General features: G+C 45.2%; 1 pseudogene across 1 annotated transcript; it reads left to right on the top strand.

The window, feature by feature from the left end:
- Positions 1-7,551: 7,551 nt before the first annotated feature.
- On the top strand, positions 7,552-8,263 carry LOC110308362 (annotated as a pseudogene). The gene has a single exon (XR_002379552.2). The product of XR_002379552.2 is annotated as an ADP-ribosylation factor-like protein 2-binding protein pseudogene (transcript).
- Positions 8,264-21,666: the final 13,403 nt, after the last annotated feature.

The raw sequence follows: 21,666 nt of genomic DNA, 5'->3' as shown, positions 1-21,666 counted from the left end.
TCCCCTTGTGCAGAAGAACAGCAGGGTTTGTGTAACCCAGCTGTGTGCCTCTCCTCTTCCTGAGACTGAGACCTTGCCTCTGCATCTGTGAGCACAGCTGGGTTTGGGGAAGGTACATGGCTTGGCCCTGAGGGAACAGGCTACAGTAGATGCCATTCATGTTTCTCTAGTACCCGCTCTTATTACAGGGCAGAGGAAGAACATGCTAGGGTGGATATAAAAGGGAAGACTTGACGTTCTCTCTTGCATTTTTAACCCCAGCTCGCAGTGTACTCTAAAACTATCTTAGATGTTTGGATTTCATATGCTGGTGTGTACATGGCTTAAGCATGGTGGTCACTCTATTAGTCAGAACTTGCTAATTTTATGGCCAGACACCTCTGTGAAATGGCCTAGATGGGAAACTGTATTCTGTGTCCTTGTCTCAGCCTGTTCCGGTGGGGATGATGTGCTGGGTGGAGATGATCACTTCATAGTAGCCAAGAAGGAGAGGGGGAGGGGGAGGGGGAGGGGGAGGGGGAAGGGAAGAGAGAGAGACACACAGTGAGAGACAGAGAGACAGAGACAGAGAGACAGAGGCAGAGAGACAGAGAGAGTAAGCCCTGCTCTGTTGGCTTACCTCTTTTCACCCTTCTATGCCACCCTGTGCGACCTCCATCCTGTCTGGTGGCATAAGCCTTCCCATTTTAGTTAACTGTCCTTCAAAACACCTATAGAACACGCCCAGAAGTGTGCTTTATCAATATTCTAGGCACTTTCCACTCTAATCAAGTTGACAATCAAGTCATCACAATCATCTACCAATCTGTGCTAGAGCCCAGGACCAGCTTTTGTTCCCATGGGAACAGTGTTGTGTTTGGAAGCAAAGTTGCAGTTGCTGGAGAGCAGGACCTTATGTCTGTGGTGTTTATTGAAGCTGACCTCATGGGGTGGGTGATGTTGATGTCAAACTCTGATTCTTGCAGGTAAGACTGGGCTCAGGATGTCTTAAAGCAGTGGGGAAGGTAGTATCCCTCTCAGGAGGTGATGGAGAGTGTGGGCTGAATGAGGGGTGGGTTCAGAGCCTAGGACCCAACCTCCAGTGAGATTGAGGGATGTCTCCACTTACCCTCACTGAAAGTTAAAGAAAATAAGCATGTACTCGTGGTTGCTTATGCTCTTCCGGCTTAGATGGAAATCCCTACAAGCTTTAACTTTCTGCCTTTCGTCTCCAATACTTTCAGCGTTCAATGGCCTCAACAGGAAGACCAGAGTCTCTGTGCTTAGGCTGGCTGGTCTAACTCCCTTCTTCCAGATGGCTGTTGAGTGTGTCCTGGTGGATTCTAACTCGACTTGCCTGTCCCAACCCTAGGCTGAGCTTGTTAGCCATTTCCTGCAGCAGGTAGGGCATGGTAGAGATGCCACTGTCCAGGAGGGAATCCTCAAAGGAGGAGTTTCAGTTCCTAATGAACTCAGCTGCGAACTTCTAGAATGACATCCCAAGCTTTGGCTGCAGAACAGCAAGCCTGGAACTACATGTTGCTCAAGCCCTTGAAATGGCTTGGCATCAGGTAATGTGCACATCTGGGCGTGCAGCTGGATTCAGGGTTTCCAGTAGACTTTGTCATTTGGCTCATTCTTAGGTCTGTTAGCACCAGCCGGGGCTCAGGAAGGCTACATACAGCACATCTTTCCTCAGAGGGAAACTCTTAGCCTGTCAACACCCACAACCCAGAATGGGAGATGGGGTGGGTGGAGAGAATATTTCAATGAGAACAGCACAGCATATCCAGTTGCTCATGTGAGATGATACTCTCGGTCCACATGATGCTACAGGGCCCAGGTCATGAGTAACTGGATGTGATCACTGCTCACAAGACCTGGCTGCTTCTAGTCTTTCCATGGCTGCCTCAGGAGCACCAAGTCACCCAGGCTACAGTTGCAACATGGCCAGATGAAGCCACTCCCATCCTCTGCTCCTACTTGCTTAGGATCTTTGACTTCTGGGTGATAAGGACATCACACACATTGATTTGTCTAACTTTAAACAACTCAGTAATGTATCATTCTTAATTTTTGAGTGAAGATGACTAAGCCCAGAATCCTTAGTGGAGAAGAGCTAGGAAGTGGACAGACAAAATCTAGTGTCTGTCCCACCTGACTTAAAGGTTGTATTCCTCATGGCTGTCACGCCACGGCTCACCCTGCATCAGCTCCGTGCTCTAAGAAGTCATAGAGGAGTCCCAGCTGTCAGTTTGGCATCCTGTGGCTGGATTGTCTGCAATACACCTCCTTTGCTTTAAGACCCAAGTGTAGATTATGCAGATTAGAAGTTTGCTCTCAGGATGAGCAAGAGCAATCTAAGACTGATAGTGTATGTCAAGAGGTCAGCACCACAGCCCCCTTCTCATCTGTGTAGTCTAATACAGTTCTTCACAATGTCTTTTGATGAGAGGCAGGACAAAGGACAGCAGGGAGGTGAGGATGTTGGCAGAGTTAACAGGCCAGAGTGCAAGGCTAGACCTTTAGGATGATAGACACAGCTTACTCTCACATCCAGGTATCAATACCCAGTCATAGTGCATGTACAGCAATGACACAAATGGAAAACAAGCCTTTATTCTGAGCATTCCTGTTGATGTCTAAAGCATGGTATTAAAGAAGCATAGAGCTCCACTCTTGAGCTTCGCCACACGTCATAACGGCAACTCTGAATTTCAAAAGGGAAAATACAGCAAACCCTGCCTACGTTTCTACTGGGCAAGAGCCACATTTATTTCTGTAGTTGTTGTTGTTGTAAGTTGTTCTGAGAATCAGAGCAATCGGGTCCCACCTGATAGCACCCCAGCTTTGGGGCCCGGTATCCTCAGAAAGTCAGTTCCAATGATGTCAGGGGCCCATTCCTAAGCTGATCTTGACAAGCGGAGACAACCCATCTTGTCACCAGGATTAGAACAATTTCCCCTTAGACCTAGTCTTGCCTTACGGATACTCCAGTGACTTTCTATGTTTCCCCTCCCTCTGGCCTATGAAATTCCTTCCTGTATCTCTGGAAGGTTGACACCTTATTAATTAAAGATGTAGGGGGCATGAATCCAGCGTGGGCTTTGTAAATCAGTGTAGGAAAATAATCTTATCTTCCACGTTACCCTCAAAACTTCAGCAATGGTCACAAGTCCTCTTCTAAATCTGCTTGGAAAGTAGATGAAATTAATAACCTAAAACCCCATCGAAGCTGTGGTCCTGTTATCTGCCAGATATCTGAACGTGCATGTATATGCAAGTTTGAAAACCTTTTGAAAACACCCTGGGCCAAGGTGACGGTGGTTGAGGGAGAGGTGCTTACGGGGGCACCGGAGGGTGCTATTAAAAAAAAAGGTAGCATCAATCTAGTTTTCAATCTTGCAAGCTTTTCCTTTCTGACCCTTCTGGCTTTGGGGGGATCCAGTGCCCTCTATGGTTTCCTTCACTTTTTTATTTACTCAAGGAAGAGAAGACAACAACTAAATCCAAACAACTTATAAGGAGCAGGGAGAATTTTCTCTTTCCATAGCTGACGAGGGAAGCCGGTAGAGTGAATTCACACTCAGTAAACCTATCTGGAGGTCCACAACCCACACAGCTGGGACTTTCTCAGCTGTTTCAGACATACACTGAGTGGTGGAACAGTGTCACTCAACTGCAAGTTCCCAGCAAAGAGAAACAAATGACCTAGAGAAGGGTGCATTTTGAGATAGCTTTTATCATAGCTCCTGGCAGAGGGATGGATAGCAATGGGAGCTCACACTAAAGAGGTCCCCACGCAGATCTGTAGTTTAGGTCTCAAAGTGACTTTTAAGGACTTAATTAGATGTAGGCGGAATCAGGAAAAACCTGGTAATGGAATGCAAAGAGGTCCCCTTGGGGATTTAGTTAGGAGTGGAGTAGAGTTGTCTGTCGAACACTTTGTCCTTTATGACTGTCTGCTAGGTACACACTCAGAGCCCTGCTTCCCTTCTGGACAGCCACCTTGTTAATGGTGGGTGAGCATCGGTGCTAACCTGCTTGAAAGCAGGATCTGTGGGCGCTCTCTTCTTTCCTCAGGTGTGGGAGTTTCAGGTCTGATTCTGCTAACTGGAGAGCTTTTAGCCAAAGAGCAACTGTCTGGCGCATCTGAGGGAAATCGTAGTGAAGTCTCCATTTGCCCAGAGTCCCCTTAACGGCACAGGAGAGCACACGATGCGCTTTTCCCTGATGTCTCATTACTTCAGGCACCAGCCCATCATCAGGACCACGACTGACGTCTTATTAGAGCCATCATTATGTCCTTGACATTATTCTAATAGCAACTGGGAACTTCGGGGTAGAAATAAATCACAAGCAAGCAGTTCCAAGTCTGAGTTTCTTCTAGGTGACTTCTGGACTCAACTCCATGCCCTCTCTTTGGTTGTAAATGCAATTAAGTGGCTCCTTGTCAGCCAGGACCACTGAGACAGATGCTTGTCACAGCTGTGTTCTGTGCATTTGCTGTAACACAGAAGATCCATCCATGATCTGAGCTCCTATATATCAAATATTAAAAGAGTCCCATTAGATGTGATGGGGTGGAAACCCTACCACCGTGTTACCCTCTCACATCAGTATGCAATACATATATCTAAAAACGCTTCCTTCAGCCGTTGCTGGCTGACAGCCGTTGCTGCCATTTTGACTTGAACAGGCAGTCTGGGTTTCTGTCTTTCCAAGCTTGACTACCTCAAACATCTCATTTTCAGAAGTTCTCCGCCCTTTCTTTCATTTCTTCTCTCGTTCTCCGGCAACATATGAGGCTTTACTTTTTTTTTTTTTTTCTTTTTCTTTTTTTTCTGCAGCGTGCTGATGCAAACTGCAGATTTTTAGAAATCTGTTCTGTGGCTAGTTTCCTTATGCTATAAATATCTCACTTGGCTGTTTTAGAGGTGGATGATTTACAAATTTGGGGAAAATTTAAGTAAAATCAGGCTCCCATTAGTTACGATGGCCAAGAGAGCCAAAATGCTCCAAATCTTGCTTCTGTGAACCTTTCCATGGAATTTGCCTGAGAAGCAGATAAATCTGTGTGATGACAGTCTATAAATAAGAGATAAATCTATAAATAAGAGACAGCTGTTCCCACCTCAATAAAAACGCACAGCAAGTAGAGTGGTTCATGGGAAAACGCTCTCACCACTTCGAGTCAAGTCCATAGGTTCTCACGCTTGCACAAACTCACGATCACGGGATGCTTGATTGAAAATCAGTCTTCAGCACCCAAGCTTCTTTCAGGGTGGGTCGGAGAATTCTGCTTTCCCCGATGTTCAGATGACATCGAGCCTCTTGTTCTGGGAACCTCACTCTGGGAACTGAGCTAGACCTTCGTTACTTCCAAGAAACAGAATGTTCTTCACTTTCTGGACATTTTCCTTCACTTGGTGACAGGAAAGGAGTTACAAATGAGGGGACCAGCAGCACTCAACCCTGCCCAGTGCAAAAGGGGTCTAGATCTGTCCGTGAGAGCTCATAACATGATGGCCATTGACATCCATGGGTTCTGAGAACATCACCCCTTTCAGTGAGGCCAAATGTTTTCTACACAGCCGACATTCCACGCCCACATAGAGACAGGCGGACTGAGCCTTCTCTCCTCTGGTCTCTATTTCAAAGACAATTAAGACAGTTTATAGGGGTGTGTAAAATAAATCAGAATTCAAAGGGAGACAACTGACAGAAAGTAAGAGGAAATTGAATGTTCTGAAATGAGCACTGCTGAAAGGCTTGGCACACAGCTAGAGAAGTCACTCACAAATGTAGTCAGAGTGTCCTCCTGTGAATCAGGGAACTGTGATGAGGTACAGAAAGAACCTGAAGTCTAAGCCTGCACCTGTTTCTCATGTATTGCATCTTATTAGAACCAGGCCTATCACCTGTAATGCTTAGGTTTGAGCTGGTCCCAGTACAGTACCCTGGTCCTCACAGCACCCCGGGAGCTTTGAGCTTGCCTTATGGGCATGAAAAGCTTATGGCTGGGCCCCAGAGATAGAAAAGGGAAAGAACACTCTATGACTTCCTCATTGGTGGTCCATGACTGTCTAGCTGGTCTAGTCTTCTGAAGGTAGCCCATGGTCAGGTGACAGGAGCTGACCAATCAGTCACTCAAGTGCCTATGTGATGAATGAGAAAGAAAGAACTTCAAAATTATCTCCCATTAGGAAGCAGAAATTGGTTCTCTGGAGTCTAACTTCTTGAGTTCTTTGTATATATTGGATATTAGCGCACTATCAGATAGAGGATTGGTAAAGATCTTTGTCCAATCTGTTGGTTACCATTTTGTCCTATTGACAGTGTCCTTTGTCTTATAGAAGCTTTGTGATTTTATGAGGCCCCATTCATCAATTTTTGATCGTAGAGCATAAGCTATTGGTGTTCTATTCAGGAAACTTTCCCCTGTGCCCATGTGCCCGAGGCTCTTCCCCAATTTCTCTTTTATTAGCTTCAGTGTGTCTGGTTTAATGTAGAGGTTCCTGATCCACTTGGACTTGAGCTTTGTACAATTCTTTAGATATAAAATTAACTCAAACAAATTAGTGGCCTTCCTCTACAAAAATGATAAACAGGCTGAGAAAGACATTAGGGAAACAACACCCTTCACAATAGTTACAAATAATATAAAATACCTTGGTGTGACTCTAACCAAGTAAGTGAAAGATCTGTATGACAAGAACTTCAAGTCTCTGAAGAAAGAAATTGAAGAACATCTCAGAAGATGGAAAGATCTCCCATGCTCATGGATTGGTAGGGTTAATATGGTAAAAATGGCCATCCAAAAGAATGGATCAATTTGCATTCTTCTACATGATAACTGCCAATTGAGTCAGCAGCATTTGTTGAAAATGCTGCCTTTTTTCCACTGGATCATTTTAGCTCCTTTGTCAAAGATCAAGTGACCATAGGCATGTGGGTTCATTTCTGGGTCTTCAATTCTGTTCCTCTGATCTACCTGTCTGTCACTGTACCAATATCATGCAGGTTTTATCACAATTGCTCTGTAGTACAGCTTGAGATCAGGGCTAGTGATTCCACCAGAAGTTCTTTTATTGTTGAGAATAGTTTTGGCTATCCTAGGTTTCTTTTCCTGATGAATTTGCAAATTGCTCTTTCTAACTCTGTGAAGAATTGAGTTGGAATTTTGATGGGGATTGCATTGAATCTGTATATTGCTTTTGGCAAGATGGCCATTTTTACCATATTAACCCTACCAATCCATGAGCATGGGAGATCTTTCCATCTTCTGAGATGTTCTTCAATTTCTTTCTTCAGAGACTTGAAGTTCTTGTCATACAGATCTTTCACTTACTTGGTTAGAGTCACACCAAGGAATTTTATATTATTTGTGACTATTGTGAAGGGTGTTGTTTCCCTAAAGTCTTTCTCAGCCTGTTTATCATTTTTGTAGAGGAAGGCCACTAATTTGTTTGAGTTAATTTTATATCTAAAGAATTCAAGAAGTTAGACTCCAGACAACCAAATAACCATATTAAAAATGGGGTACAGAGGAGCCCGGCCCGGCGGCGGGCGCGGTAGGAGGCAGCAGGGCCGCGGGCCCGGGCCGGTGACTGCGGCGCCCCTACGATGGACGCCCTAGAAGAAGAGAGCTTCGCGCTGTCCTTCTCCTCTGCCTCTGATGCAGAATTTGATGCTGTGGTTGGATGTTTAGAGGACATTATTATGGATGATGAGTTCCAGTTATTGCAGAGAAACTTCATGGAGAAGTACTACCAGGAATTTGAAGACACAGAAGAGAATAAACTCACCTATACACCCATTTTTAATGAATATATCTCCCTGGTAGAGAAGTACATTGAAGAACAGTTGCTGGAGCGTATCCCAGGCTTCAACATGGCGGCCTTCACAACCACACTGCAGCACCACAAAGATGAGGTGGCTGGTGACATCTTTGACATGCTGCTCACATTCACGGATTTTCTGGCTTTCAAGGAGATGTTCCTGGACTACAGAGCAGAAAAGGAAGGCCGAGGACTGGACTTAAGCAGTGGTTTGGTTGTGACTTCTCTGTGTAAGTCATCTTCTACGCCAGCTTCCCAGAACAACCTGCGGCACTAGGTCCCACCTTCACACAACCGGTGTGATTGACATGAGTTCACCAGACCAGCAGGCTCCGAGAAACATGGGCTAATGATGACAGGTGTATCCTGCAAAGACCCACTGTGCCACAGCCCTTTGTTCATGTGAAGTATTGATGAGTCCTGGAAAATACGACTGACCTTGCTGGCCCTTGTCCATAAACTCCTTCCCTTAGTCCGTTACCCTCATGTTCCCTGCTCCAGGTGCTTCTGAGTGGCTCATCGGGCACAGGCCTGGGTTGGCCACCTCACCTGGGGGCTATCCTCCAGCAACATGGTAGTGTATTGTGTCAACAGTGTGGACACCACACTGTTATGAGCCCTTCATCCCGCAGGCTTTAGTGAGTATTTGTTCTCCCAGTTTTCACCTGGGTCCCCTTCAGGCCTCAGCCTCAATGGGGCTTTTGTTTGGGCATGTTGATCTAGGGAGTTACAGACCAGCTGTCTGCCCTGGTTTCTGAATCTCCTGCGATTACAGCTTGACTGGCTGTGGGGATCCACTGAGAGAGCTGCCCTTTACCCACAAGTGAAGATAAACTCCCAAACTTACATTAGCAATCCTTTCACCAGTGAGTCCTGCTGGTCTTGATGTAGCCCTACTGTTCTCTATGACTCTAAGCATTATTTTTAAGAAACTTATTTTTATAGATGAAAACTCAGGCTAACCTAGTGAGTATGATCTTGGGATGCCCATGATCAACCACTTAAAGATCAAAGTATTATATGCTGTGTGCTTTGTAGCTGTGAGTGTTGCGAGTGCAAATGTGCTTTCCGATGGGTTCTCCTTGCTGGGCACCAGAACAAACAGGCTGTGTGTTAGAAGTGGAGCGTGGCTCTGTCAGGGCAGCATGCGAGGTGTGCTTGTGCATGCGAGGTGTGCAGTCCTTCGTGTAGGCCAGTGAGCTGGGGTGGGGGTTATTGGGGGGTAGGGACTCTGCTGTTTGTTTTCATACAATCTCTCCTGCTAAGTTGATGCTCCCCTGATCCAGCTCAGCCTGGGGGTGGGGGTGGGTGGCAGGACACAGATTTCTGGTCCTCTGTCATCTTTGGTGGACTGCCACCAAACAGAAAGCATGTGTATCACATCTCTAGGAAGAAGAAGAAAACAGTTCAAGTCCTAATGCATACTTGTGACTTTAACTTTTATAGTAAACAGACTCCGTGCTGACTTTCCATGTGACCATTTGACTTTAAGGGATATAGGCTAAGCTCCGTGGTTTTTTCTGTAGCTGTGTGTCACTTAGTACTTTTGTAAAATGAGTAAAATTTGAGGTGTTTGGCAAGAATAAAAAAAATGGGGTACAGAGCTAAACAAAGAATTCTCAACTGAGGAATCCAAATGGCTGAGAAGCACCTAAAGAAATGTTCAACATCCTTAGTCATCAGGGAAATGCAAATCAAAGCAATGGATTACTACTCAGCTATTAAAAACAATGAATTCATGAAATTCATAGGCAAGTGGATGGAACTAGAAAATATCATCCTGAGTGAGGTAACCCAATCACAAAAGAACACATATGGTGTGCACTCACTGATAAGTGGATATTAGCCCAGAAGCTTGGAATACCCAAGATACAATTCACAGACCACATGAGACTCAAGAAGAAGGAAGACCAAAGTGTGATACTTTGGTCCTTCTTAGAAGGGGGAACAAAATACCCATGGAAGGAGTTATAGAGACAAAGTGTGGAACAGAGAATGAAGGAATAACCATCCAGAGACTGCCCCACCTGGAGATCCATCCCATATACAGTCACCAAACCCAGACACTACTGTGGATGCCAACAAGTGCCTGTTGACAGAAGCCTGTTATAGCTGTCTCGTGAGAGGTTCTACCACTGCCTAATAAATACAAAGGTGGATGCTCGCAGCCAACCATTGGACTGAGCACAGAGTTCCCAATGGAGGAGCTAGAGAAAACCCAAGGAGCAGAAGGGGTTTGCATCCCTATAGGAGGAACAACAATATGAACTAACCAGTACCCCCATAGCTTCCAGGGACTAAACCACCAACCTAAGAGTACACATGGTGGGATTCATGACTCCAGCTGCATATGTAGCAGAGGATAGCCTAGTAGGTCATCAATGGGAGGAGAGGCCCTTGGTCCTGGAAAGGCTCTATGCCCCAGTGTAGGGGAATGCCAGGGCCAGAAAGTGGGAGTGGGTGGATTGGTGAGCAGGGGGAGGGGGGAAGAGATAGGGGGTTTTGGGAGGAAAAACCAGAAAAGGGGCTAACATTTGAAGTGTAAATAAAGAAAGTATCTGATTTTTTAAAAAGGAAAGAAGAAGAAGNAGAAGAAGAAGAAGAAGAAGAAGAAGAAGAAGAAGAAGAAGAAGAAGAAGAAGAAGAAGAAGAAGTAGCAGACATTTTTTCCTCTTCTCCCTGTGTACAAGCTTGCTTTACTAACTGTGGCCTGCGATTCCTCATGCCCTCACTACCCTCACCCATGCCAACCGGGTGCATTCCCACCAGAACTTCAGTACAAATAGCAGCAATGTACCCGAGAGCTGCAGGATGTTCTCTGGGAGCAGATTCAAATTCTGCGTGCACTTGCAAACAACAGCATTGGGAGCAGCCTTCTTCTGAGGATTCTGTCCATGTTACTTCCCCTCATCCTCCTCCTCCCACGCTCGTACACACACATGTTCTGCTTAGCCGATGTGTGCCAGTCTGCACTGAGCTACGTGCCCTTTGCTTACCACTGCAATGCTTTGGCGTGTAATTTTCAAGCATGCCAGCAAGGGTAGGTTCTTTAAAATGCCCCTTACTTTAGGAAGTGTTATGTGCACTTTTTTGTTCCAAGTTTGTCTGGTGTGGAAGGACAACCTCAGCACACGCCTCTTGTCTGTTTTCCCTGGAGATGCAATCTTCTCAACCCGTGGAGCATCATGCTGTCAGGGCTGTGATTGCTGTACACCACTGGTGTTCTTTGGTTGTAGGGATAAATGAGAATCTTGATCTCATCATGGTTCCCTGATTCATGGGAGGACACATGAGAAATACACGGCGACACATGATAAACACATGACAACACATGATAAACACATGACACATGATAAATACCCGATGCCACATGATAAACACATGACGAAGCCCCATTCCTAACAGAGGATGAGCCAATTACATAAACAACCAGTGGTGTCTCTGACCACCAGTTAGGCACATTTTTCAGAATATAGGAGAGAGCAGAAGAACGGATATTCCCAGTCACCGTTGAGGGGATTAACAACTGTCATAAACTGGAGTGTGAGTTAGGAGGAGTTACTAAATATTTAAATGCAGACACCATGGGAGGAATTTCTCTTCCTGAGATTTATCTACCCAAATATTTTCATTGCCCTCTTAATCATAATATTGAGGGGGAGGAATGATTGAAAACTCCATCAAAAAAATTAAATAAACTGCATGACTCTTTGGAGGGTGGCTATGCAGCCATCTAATGAATATTGGTGCCCGTTATGTGACAACATAGGAAAGCTCTCAGAAATATATGCTTAAAGCAAAGGGTCTGGAACAATACAGAAATGGTGAGGCTATGCAATTTGCTTTTGTAGTTATATTCTAAAATGCAAATATACTAGGGCTAGTGAGACGGCTCACTCTCTAGAGTGCTGCCATGCAAGTGTCCAGAGCTGAGTGTGGATCCCCAGAATGCTGTGAAAAGCCAGTTTGGCAGACACTTGTAATCTCAGGAATGGTTAAGATGGTAGGCAGAGACAGGGGGATGACTAGATACTCACTGGCCAGCTAACCACAATCCACTCGGTAACATTCTGGGCCAATGAGAGACTCTGTATCAAACAAAACAGGGAAGGTCCCTGAGCATTGCCAGTAGACATGACCTCTGACCTCCACAGGCCCATTGGTGCGCACACCCATGTGTGCACCCCCACACACTCAAAAGGCACATTTTACTAGCACATGAGAGGGAATGAGGAGCACCTCACCAAAACAGACTCACGATGACTCTCCTCTTGTTGGCTCTCAGCACACTGGTGTCATCTCCCAGGGCGGGCTTCTCAGATTGCAGCATGCCTGAAAAACAGCCACGTATCTTATAAAATGCAGCTTCTGATTCAGAATATGAGGAGGTAGGGCCAAAGATTCTGCAACCAGCTCCCAAACAATGCAGATTTATAAGGCATGTATTGAGCTCAAGATTCTAAGGGGCAGAAGAGGAGATCATTAGCCCATGTCCTGGTGTGAAGGTAAGATGCGGTACGTTTTATTGCTTCTGGAAAACTACAGGCTGTTTGAAGAGAGACAAACCCCAACACTGTTTTTGAAAGTGTGGGGTGGAAAGTAAGTGTTAGAGACCATGATAACAGGCATAGGGAAGACTAACCAAAGGGTTTGCAGTGAGGGAGATGGGGCTCAGTGCCACTAGGGTGCAGGAAGGGATTTACAAGGGATGGGATAAAAGATACAATAATGCTAAAAGGAAATAGCGGGGCTAGGAAGGGTTAAAGAATACAATATTGCTAAAAGGAAATACAGGGGCCAGGAAGGGTTAAAGAATACAATGTTGCTAAAAGGAAATGCAGGGGCTAGGAAGGGTTAAAGAATACAATGTTGCTAAAGGGAAATGGGCTAGGAAGGATCATAGCTAAACAGACCTCATAGGATTCTTACCGCTCAGGGTGGGCAGGCATCCTGTGCAGGGTGATGAGCCCAGTTCCATATCCAGAATGCTGTGATATCCAGGATGAGGTTCTTGTTAAATAACTTACCTGTGATCTGTGTGGAAAGTGGGTAAGACAAGAAAGGGTATAGGTCGGGCTGGAAGGAGGGTCAGCAGCTGGATGGACACTTGGCCAGGAAGAGGATCTTTGTCAAAAGACGATAGAAAGAGTGAGAAGGTATCCAGCAAACACTTGGCTATGTGCGTACAGGTGTTTATTCAGATATACCGTGTGAAGACTGAACCAGACGACGCACAGTGTATGGTGGCAATCTCCCATCACCTCCTCTCTAGGAACTCGGACTTCCCCAACAGTTTCCCCTGCCTCATTTCCTGGTCCTGAATAAAAGCTTTCATTCTGTGCTTTAACAAATGTCATTTTTTTCCTTCAATAGTTGACATTTTCCTTTTATAAATCAAGATGGCCCATCTAACCCTTACTACAGGGGATGGGACCAATTCCCTCTTATGTTCCTTAGGATATTGGGACTTGAAATGTGGCCTGAAAATACACATCTTCTGAGAGTTAGTAAGGAAACAACGACAACATCAGCAACAGCAACAGCAACAACAACAACAACAACAACTTAGGCCATGAATCAAGCCCTCTGAGACTGAAAAACTGTGAAGTTTTAAAGCTGTGAACCCCCAATTGCAGGTCTTGAGAAGCAGCCTACAAAGTGTATATTAGTAAACTTTATGCATGTATGAAGTGCATGTTAGTGAATCATTGCGGCTACATGCTTAGCAGGCCATTCTTTTCTGTGACCTACTGAAGGTTTCCGTGTGCTCAGCTGTGTTATGAGGGGAGTCAAGAAGAGAAGCCACACTCAACAGACGCTATGGACTGAAAGCTCAGCTCTGATACAGGGAGGCTGCAGAGTTGCTCACTGAAGTTGGGGCAGCCAGCCAGGGTCTGCACAGTGGCTGTAAGTCAGGGTGAGCCCTTCCTGTCTGAAAAGACAACGGCTATCTGTCTTCTGGTATGCCCCGGGATGTCTGGAGATGCCAGTGGAAGCCCGTTGGCTTCTCCACCTCCCTCTGTCCCAACATACATTTGGCCTGGCCTGGCCTACTTCAGCCCTATTCCACCGGCAGTCTAAAGTGGCATTGGGAACACCCAGATGCAGGTTTCAGCTGTGTGGAACCTTGGATACAGAGCCTATCTTTCACTCGTTCTCTTCAAACACTTTCCAAAATAATTTATTGAAATAGATACCTCCAGCTATGCTTTTACTGGTCAGAATTGCTTTAGTTCTCTGGGGTCTTTTGAGCTTCAATATGAACTTTAAAGTCATGGTTTCTGTTTCCGTGGAAAAACTGCATCGGGATTTTTGATTCGGGTGGCATCGAACCTATAGACTCCTTTGAGTAAAATTGCCATTTCCACAATACTGATCCTTCTGGTCCATGTGCATAGCCATCTTCTCATCCTCTTGTGTCTTCATCCATTTCTCTTTTCCGTGTTTTAAAGATTTCATTGTGGCTAGCTTATCTTTCATGCCTATCCTCTGTGGTCCTTGGGGCAGCTACACCATGAAACACAATGTATCCAGGCCATCTGGACAGTGAGCACTCTGAGATACAGCCCTGACAGCCACACATGGGGACTCTGTGTCTTTGGGTCCACGTGGAGCCTGTGGATAATCTCCTGTGACCTACACCGTGGTTTATTCTAGTCTTAACTAGTTCGTAGGGTTTTAATGAAACACCTGAAGATGCAGAGGCACTGAGGGGTGACCCGCAGCGCCATCGCCGGTGGCCTTCTTTTGAGCAGATGCTCCTTGCTGCTGCGCTGTTTGCAACACTTTAAAGGAAACTCTTCCTGGAGAAGTCAAACAAGCCGACACCTTTATTTGCAGGCTTTGGAGGAGATGTAGTTTGGGTGTTTATAGAATTTGTCTCATTTTGTTGGCCAAATTCTTCTCTTCTGGGTTTTTATCTGCATTCCTAATCATGATGATGAATTTAATCTCTTTGTTCATATGTGTGCACCCCATACAGTGTTTTGGTCCCTGTAAACTGTCAACTAAAGATCTTTGATTTAATTAAATCAAAGCCAGTTCCATCTCTGGTTTCATTTTTCAAAAAAAAAAAAAAAGCCAAAACAAAACAAAACAAACAACAACAACAATAACAGCAAAAATGTTCGGGTCCTCAGCTTATGCCTCAATGTACCTGACAGGACATTACTAAGACTCCACCAGACAGATTCCATAAATCGAAGGGTTCTTCTTTCAACCAGAGGGTCCCAACTGTACAAGCATTCTCAGATACACCCGAGCCTGCTCATAAGAACAGCAGGGGCAGAAAAGCTGGCTCATGCTGCTGCCTACATTCACATTAGCCTTCTATTCAGTTATTTTGTAAAGTTTTCTTCAGCATATGATTCACTCCAGGCAACAAGGCCCTTCTGCATTAGAAACAGGACAGCCCTGCGAGTGATTAGCCCGGTTTCCTAGAGTATAATTCTGTGCAAATTGCTCTTGCACAGGCTTTGACTTCAAAGCGGCAACACTGATGGTTAAGAGGGAAAAATTATTCCCTTATGATTAAAAAGAAAATGGTTTATTTCACACAGACTCGAAGCGTCTTCCTGATGCAGGAAAGTTTCCTCTTTCCATTCCCTCCATCTTCCCTTAAACAGTCAAAGTGGGCAAGCAGCCCCTTCACTGCCCCCAGCAGGATTTAGCCCAATGTCACTTTCCTGTGACCCACTGGCCCTTGTCCTCAGACTTAGAACTCAGTGCGGGAATGTAATTTACCACACAGCTGTACTCATATGGCTCAGTTGAAACTCAAAAGCATTCTTTGTTGATGAAAAGAAGTGTGCATTGATTCACATTCTGGCCATACTTCTCCATCCACAGAACCAGCAGTGAGGTTGAGCTACTGCGGAACACCACCCGGGACACCCCAGAAGGAAAGCCATCAGCTTGACTTCAGAAGAGGCCATAGAAATAGTTTAGGTTGTCAGCAACACTGGAACACCCAGTCTGGCTTCTGAAAGGTGTTTGTTGACAAGCCAACAAAGAGATTCACGGAACGGGGAAGAGCAGCCAGTGTGGAGGCTAAGACTTCCAGGAGCCAGCGCCAGAGCCACTGGTGGATACAAAGTATCTGAGTGGGGCAAGAGCAAGAAGGATGCTCGGCTGCTTTTCCGCGACTCTGGACTCAGAGTTCTATCTCCAGAGAGACACCATATCCAAGAGACCTCTCTCCAGGAGAAAAATCTAGTCTTGGATGCAGGAGTCAACAGAGCAGACACAGCCAATGACAGGAGGTTCCTTCCCTTTCTACAATTGTTGGTACTGATCCAGAGGGAGTGGATCAGAGGCAGCAGATCATGCATAGCCAGTGGAAAAGGGATTGGCACAGAGCACAGCCTCACGGCTCTGTAACTCTGAAGGCAGCTGGGCCTTGCTTGATGAGCTAAGCCTGGATGTAGGACCAGTGAAGCTAAGAAGGTCTCCATTTGCAATCTTCTCTCCACCCTGTGTTGGGACCAAACAGTGAGGGCAGTGTCACATTTTCAATGGCTCTGGAAGACACGGTGTTTGTGTCTGTCTAGCCACTTGCAGGACCAACAATAAGGCATGATTTGCACTCATGACAAACTATAGATTCTGACATCAAGATGTGGGTATGTCCAAGGAATAACTCTTCAAAGACATGTTGGGAGCCATGGTAAATGCAGCTGATACTGTGTGTTTCTTTTTCGTTAGCAACAAGTAGGATAAGTTCGGTGCACCGTGCCCCTGCCACAGTGGACTGATCTGCTTGCTCCACGACGGGCAGAAACCTCTGAAATAAGCCAAGATAAAAACCCTTTCCTTTCCTGAGTAGTCCCCATCAGGTGTTGTGGTCATCGTTAAGGGATAATGGAGGAATAGCACCTGCCTGTGTCCCCTACAAATGAGATGCTTCTTTTTCCCCAAGCACTTTGTATCAGTGGTTGCACAAACCCACCAATGCAGAGCATGCTGGCATGGAGGCTTATGAGGCCATGATCTGATTTATGTTTAACAGGTTTACCTTGGTTGCTGTGTAGAAATTGCAGTTTGTCTGGAGCCACAGAACAGAGACGAGAGAGGAGATGATGGTAAAGAACCACCTAAGAGATATAGTTGGATTGCCCGGGATGTGGGTCAGAGGTAGAAAACTTCAGTCAAGTGCAAGAGAAAGGGAGGAAGAGAAGATAGTGACTATCGGAGTGGAAGGAGGCAGAGTCATAATCATTGCCCTGGGCCAGGGAAATGGCTCAGTGGCTAAAAGTGGTCATGCCTGACAACCTGAGTTCAGTGCACAGGGAAGAAGAGACCCACTCCAGAGAGCTGCCCTCTGACTTTGCATATGTGCTCTGGCACAGACAGATAGACACACACACACATACACACATACACATAAAGAGATATAAACAGACAGATACACACACACACAAACACAAAGACACAGAGACACAGACATATAGACCAATATACACAAACACACAGATAGACACATATACACACAAAGAGATATAAACAGACAGATACACACACACACAAACACAAAGACACAGAGACACAGACATATAGACCAATATACACAAACACACAGATAGACACATATACACACAAAGAGATATAAACAGACACACACACAAACACAGGGACAGACAGACATATACACACAAGCACACAGACATACACACATACACACAAAGACATACATACAGACATACACACACACAAACAAAGACACAGAGATGCAGACATATAGACACATGCACACAGACAGACAGACACAAACATACAGTCAGACAGACACATGGACAGACATGAACACAGACAGATACACACTGACATAGAGACACAGAGACATAGACATACACACACACAAACATTCTCTCTCTCTCTCTCTCTCTCTTTCTCTCTCTCTCTCACACACACACATACACACAGAGTACATAACAAAACAATGTGTCCTTGATATTAACTAAGGCTCACAGTCTTAGTTATATTAATATTATATCTCAACTGCACACAGCACAGCTGTGCTCAGAGGCACTGAGGTGGAAGCTGACAAGCTACACACCATCATTAAAATCCAATAAAATGAGCAAAAGATAAGCTTCTAAAATGAGAGAAGTAAGCGATGGTATCAGAACTCTGCAAAGCTTGTGTTCGGCAGCTTCAATCTCAGGATCTCTGAAGTGAACCAGAAGCAGAGGGACCCTTTTCATCCTCTCCCAAACCAGTAAAAGGCACAGCGCTGCGCTAGGAAGTGTTACTGGACACCACAAGGGAAACTGCAGGAGAGTACTTACAGTCCACGCTCAAGTCCCAGGAGAAAAGCCTTAATTTTGTCTTCACCCATTGATCACTTTTCCGGCATGAGCGCCTCCATTCTCATTTTCTGTTTTCCCTCAACCCTCATTCAATGCCTCTTTACTGTCCAAAAGTTAAGCTCTGGACCCAGCTTATAATCTCCCAGTCAGAACAACAACAAGAAAGCTGATTGGTCCCTGCCACGCCCCGCAGATGCAGCAGCAGCCCACACATAGCAAAGGACTCCTACGTCTCATCTTCTCTTCCAAACAGTTTAGTAAAGCGTTAACTCAACAGATACAGGTCCTGTCCTGAAGCGAAGACGATGTCAAGACATTTCTTTGAACACTAACACAAAAGGACAATTGCTGCTATGTTCTACCGAGATTATTAAACACCAATCACTTTGTGAAGTTTCTTCAAAAAGGGTGAAACAGCAATAGGGGGTGGTAGTGGTCGTCTGTAATTCCAGCACTTGTAATTCCAGCACTTAGGCAGGAGGGAGCAGATACTCACGATCAGACTCTCGACACGGCAAGTTCAAAGTCAGCCCTGGCTAGTGTGTGTGTGTGTGTGTGTATCCAAAACAAAATTAACATGTAAAAACAAAACTCCCCATTAGAAACCAAAACAAAGATAATAAAAACAAAGCAGTAGAAGAGTCTATAAATTGACCGGATATCTGATAGCACTGGCACGGAATAAATTCATACAGGCTTCTATGATTCCTTTACACAGGGCACTTTACAGTTGGATGGCCAGTGACATCATGTTGAAACCAGGAATTAACCATGGTATTTGTAACATTTATGTTTTTATATAATTCATTTATCAAAAAAAGTTGCATATAGTCCTTGTTGGAATAGAAGGTGCAGAAAAAACAAAAAACAAAACAAAAACAAACAAACAAAAACAAAAGCCAACAACAAACCCAAAACTATAAAGTCTTGGAATTAAGATCAGGAGTAGTGGGTAAGTAGGTGTGCATTGAGTCAATCTAAATGAAGAGGTGACACTTCTTGGCCTGAGGTTCCTGGTTCTTCTCTGACACTTCAGTCCATTTCTCTTAGGTCCTCTGCAACCCAGCTGAAGGATGAAGGCACCGTAGATCAAAGAAAGGTCTGGGATGCTGAAAAGAGAGCAGATCCCGATCCTTGAGATTTGAAGAACAAGTGGCCGGTCTCTGGGGCTCCATCATCACTTCCCAAATCTACCTGGCAGGGAGGCTCTAGAGGCTTACAACTGTCCGACCAGCAAACACAGGTAAATTGCTTTTCCCAGGCCAAACGACTGGGAAGGCAGTAGAAATCCTTAGACATCACCCACTGCTTTCTAGCAGAACACACATGAAACCCCATACAAAACTTTCTCCTGGGTTGCAGTGGGGTTTGTATGGAATCTATCTTGTAAAATCCTCACTCTCTATTCAAATGAGGCAGTATGCTCTGATTCCTCGGCGGGGTCTGTAGGACTGAACACAGAATTAACTATCCATCCTCTCGCCTGTAATGAAGTGGTGCTGAGATAATTGCTAAGCGCACAAATGCTCTCTCACCTGCTGCCTAGTGGGAGTGAAAACTCCCAAATCCTCGGTCAGGGCAGCCTCAGTGGTGTTTTGTGGGGGAGCTAAGCCTCCACCCGCCCCCACAGCAATCACGTGACCGCTAAGTCACTAGGAAAGGCTGGTGCTGTTTAGTTTCACTGTCTTCCTGCAGCAGGGTCCAGAGATGAATCTCTGCCTTAAGTGGTCAGAGAAGATGAGCAAGAAGAGTTGGTGTATCTGTTCCCTGCCTCTGACATCAACCACATATAGAGCCTGGAGGTAGTGGAGCATTCACCGGACCTGACCTCAACTGGACAGAAGAATGTAGTGGGCTGCTGGTGGTCAACACCGTTTTTGCTTCCCTCACCCTTCCAGTCTAATTCAGTGAGGACCAGAGTCTCTGCCCCGACCCGACTTGGAGTCTTTAAGGCTGAGTGAGCACAGTAGATCATCTTGACTTCTTCTCCCCCTCTGTGTTGGCAGAGAGCTGAGATTTCTGCGTTTACCTTTCATAGCAACATGGTGGGAAACAATTTTCTGCCCTTTCTCTTCCTGGTAGCTCTGAAGCCAAATACTGAAATGATTTTAGAACTCCGGAGATGAGGTCGGGTGATGGAGTAAGGCCATGCGTTGAGAACTTGTACAGGAAAACTGAAATCCCATCCAGTAAGTCTGTGTTCTGTGAATCCATGTTCTGCTTTCTATGCTTGGGTGACAGGAGCCAGTTCTGTTACACCTTAACAGTGGTAGTGCCTGCCCCCAAGATGAAGACTAAATGGGACTCAGGGTGGATAAATACATACAAAATACTGTGATGGAGTAAAGAAGCAAACAGACCTACCAAGAATCAGGGAAATCACAACACAAATAGTGGGAGACAATCAATCAATAGTTGCTCCCAATGAAATAAAGTCAACGGTGAACTCTCTAAAAAGACTGCAAAGACGTTATCACAAGCACGCATCAAGAGCGATTATAAATCCTCTTGAACTTTTGAAAAATACATCTCAGTGTGATGGTTTGTATATGCTCAGTCCAGGGAGTGGCACTACTAGAAGGTGTGGCTTTGTTGGAGTAGGTGTGTCAACTGTGGGTGTGGGCTTTAAGACCCTCATCCTAGCTGCCTGGAAGCCAGTATTCTGCTAGTAGCTTTCAGATGAAGATGTAGAACTCTCAGCTCCGCCTATACCATGCCTGCCTGGATGCCGCCATGTTCCTACCTTGATGATAATGGACTGAAGCTCTGAACCTGTAAGTTAGCCCCAAATAAATGTTGTCCTTATAAGAGTTACTTTGGTCATGGTGTCTGTTCACAGCAGTAAAACCCTAATTAAGACAGTCAGTAAAAACTTAGAAGTTATACAATAAAAAGGAATTCAAGGAAGTTATCACAGTTCAAAACAAAGCAACTGGGAAGAAAAGGGAACCCAACTCCAGACTGTTTTCCTATGGAGTGGAGCCAACTCGGCCTAAAAGAAGCCGAGAACCCAGGAGACTTACCTCTGTTAGAACGAGACTAAAAAAATGTAATATAGTTTAAAACATCTCATGAAACATCACCGAGTGGCGTGGTCATTCATTAGAACCGAAAACAGAATAAAGGTGACACGATGCAAAGAGCACATTTAATTAGATATTTTCAAGGAGAGATGAGGAAGCAGCCAGAGGGAAATGTCAGGTGACCTTCAGGGCACAATGGTAACATGAAGGATACCCAAGTTCTCATTTGGAACCACAAGCTCAGAAATGAAAAGAAGTGGTTAACTTTGTGACTACAATTCTAGTAAAAATATCCCCCAGTAATAAAGTTTGATAGAAAGCATCTGCAAGCACAGGGAAGTAGGGAATGCACTTACTGTTAGCAACTCCCCCAATGGTGGCTCAAGAGGCTCTCTCAGCAGAGAATCTGGGCCCCAGAAAAGAAAGAGGAGCCTAGGAATGGCCGAGCATAGAGAGATGTGATCGTCTATTTTGATTATTTGCTTAGCTCACATGTGGTAGTCAAAGCAAACTTAC

The sequence above is a fragment of the Mus caroli genome, chromosome 13, assembly GCF_900094665.2.
Source record: "Mus caroli chromosome 13, CAROLI_EIJ_v1.1, whole genome shotgun sequence".
Classification (NCBI taxonomy): Eukaryota; Metazoa; Chordata; class Mammalia; order Rodentia; family Muridae; genus Mus; species Mus caroli.
The sequence above is the reverse complement of the archived record's forward strand: the minus strand, read 5'-3'. Positions and strand labels throughout refer to the sequence as shown.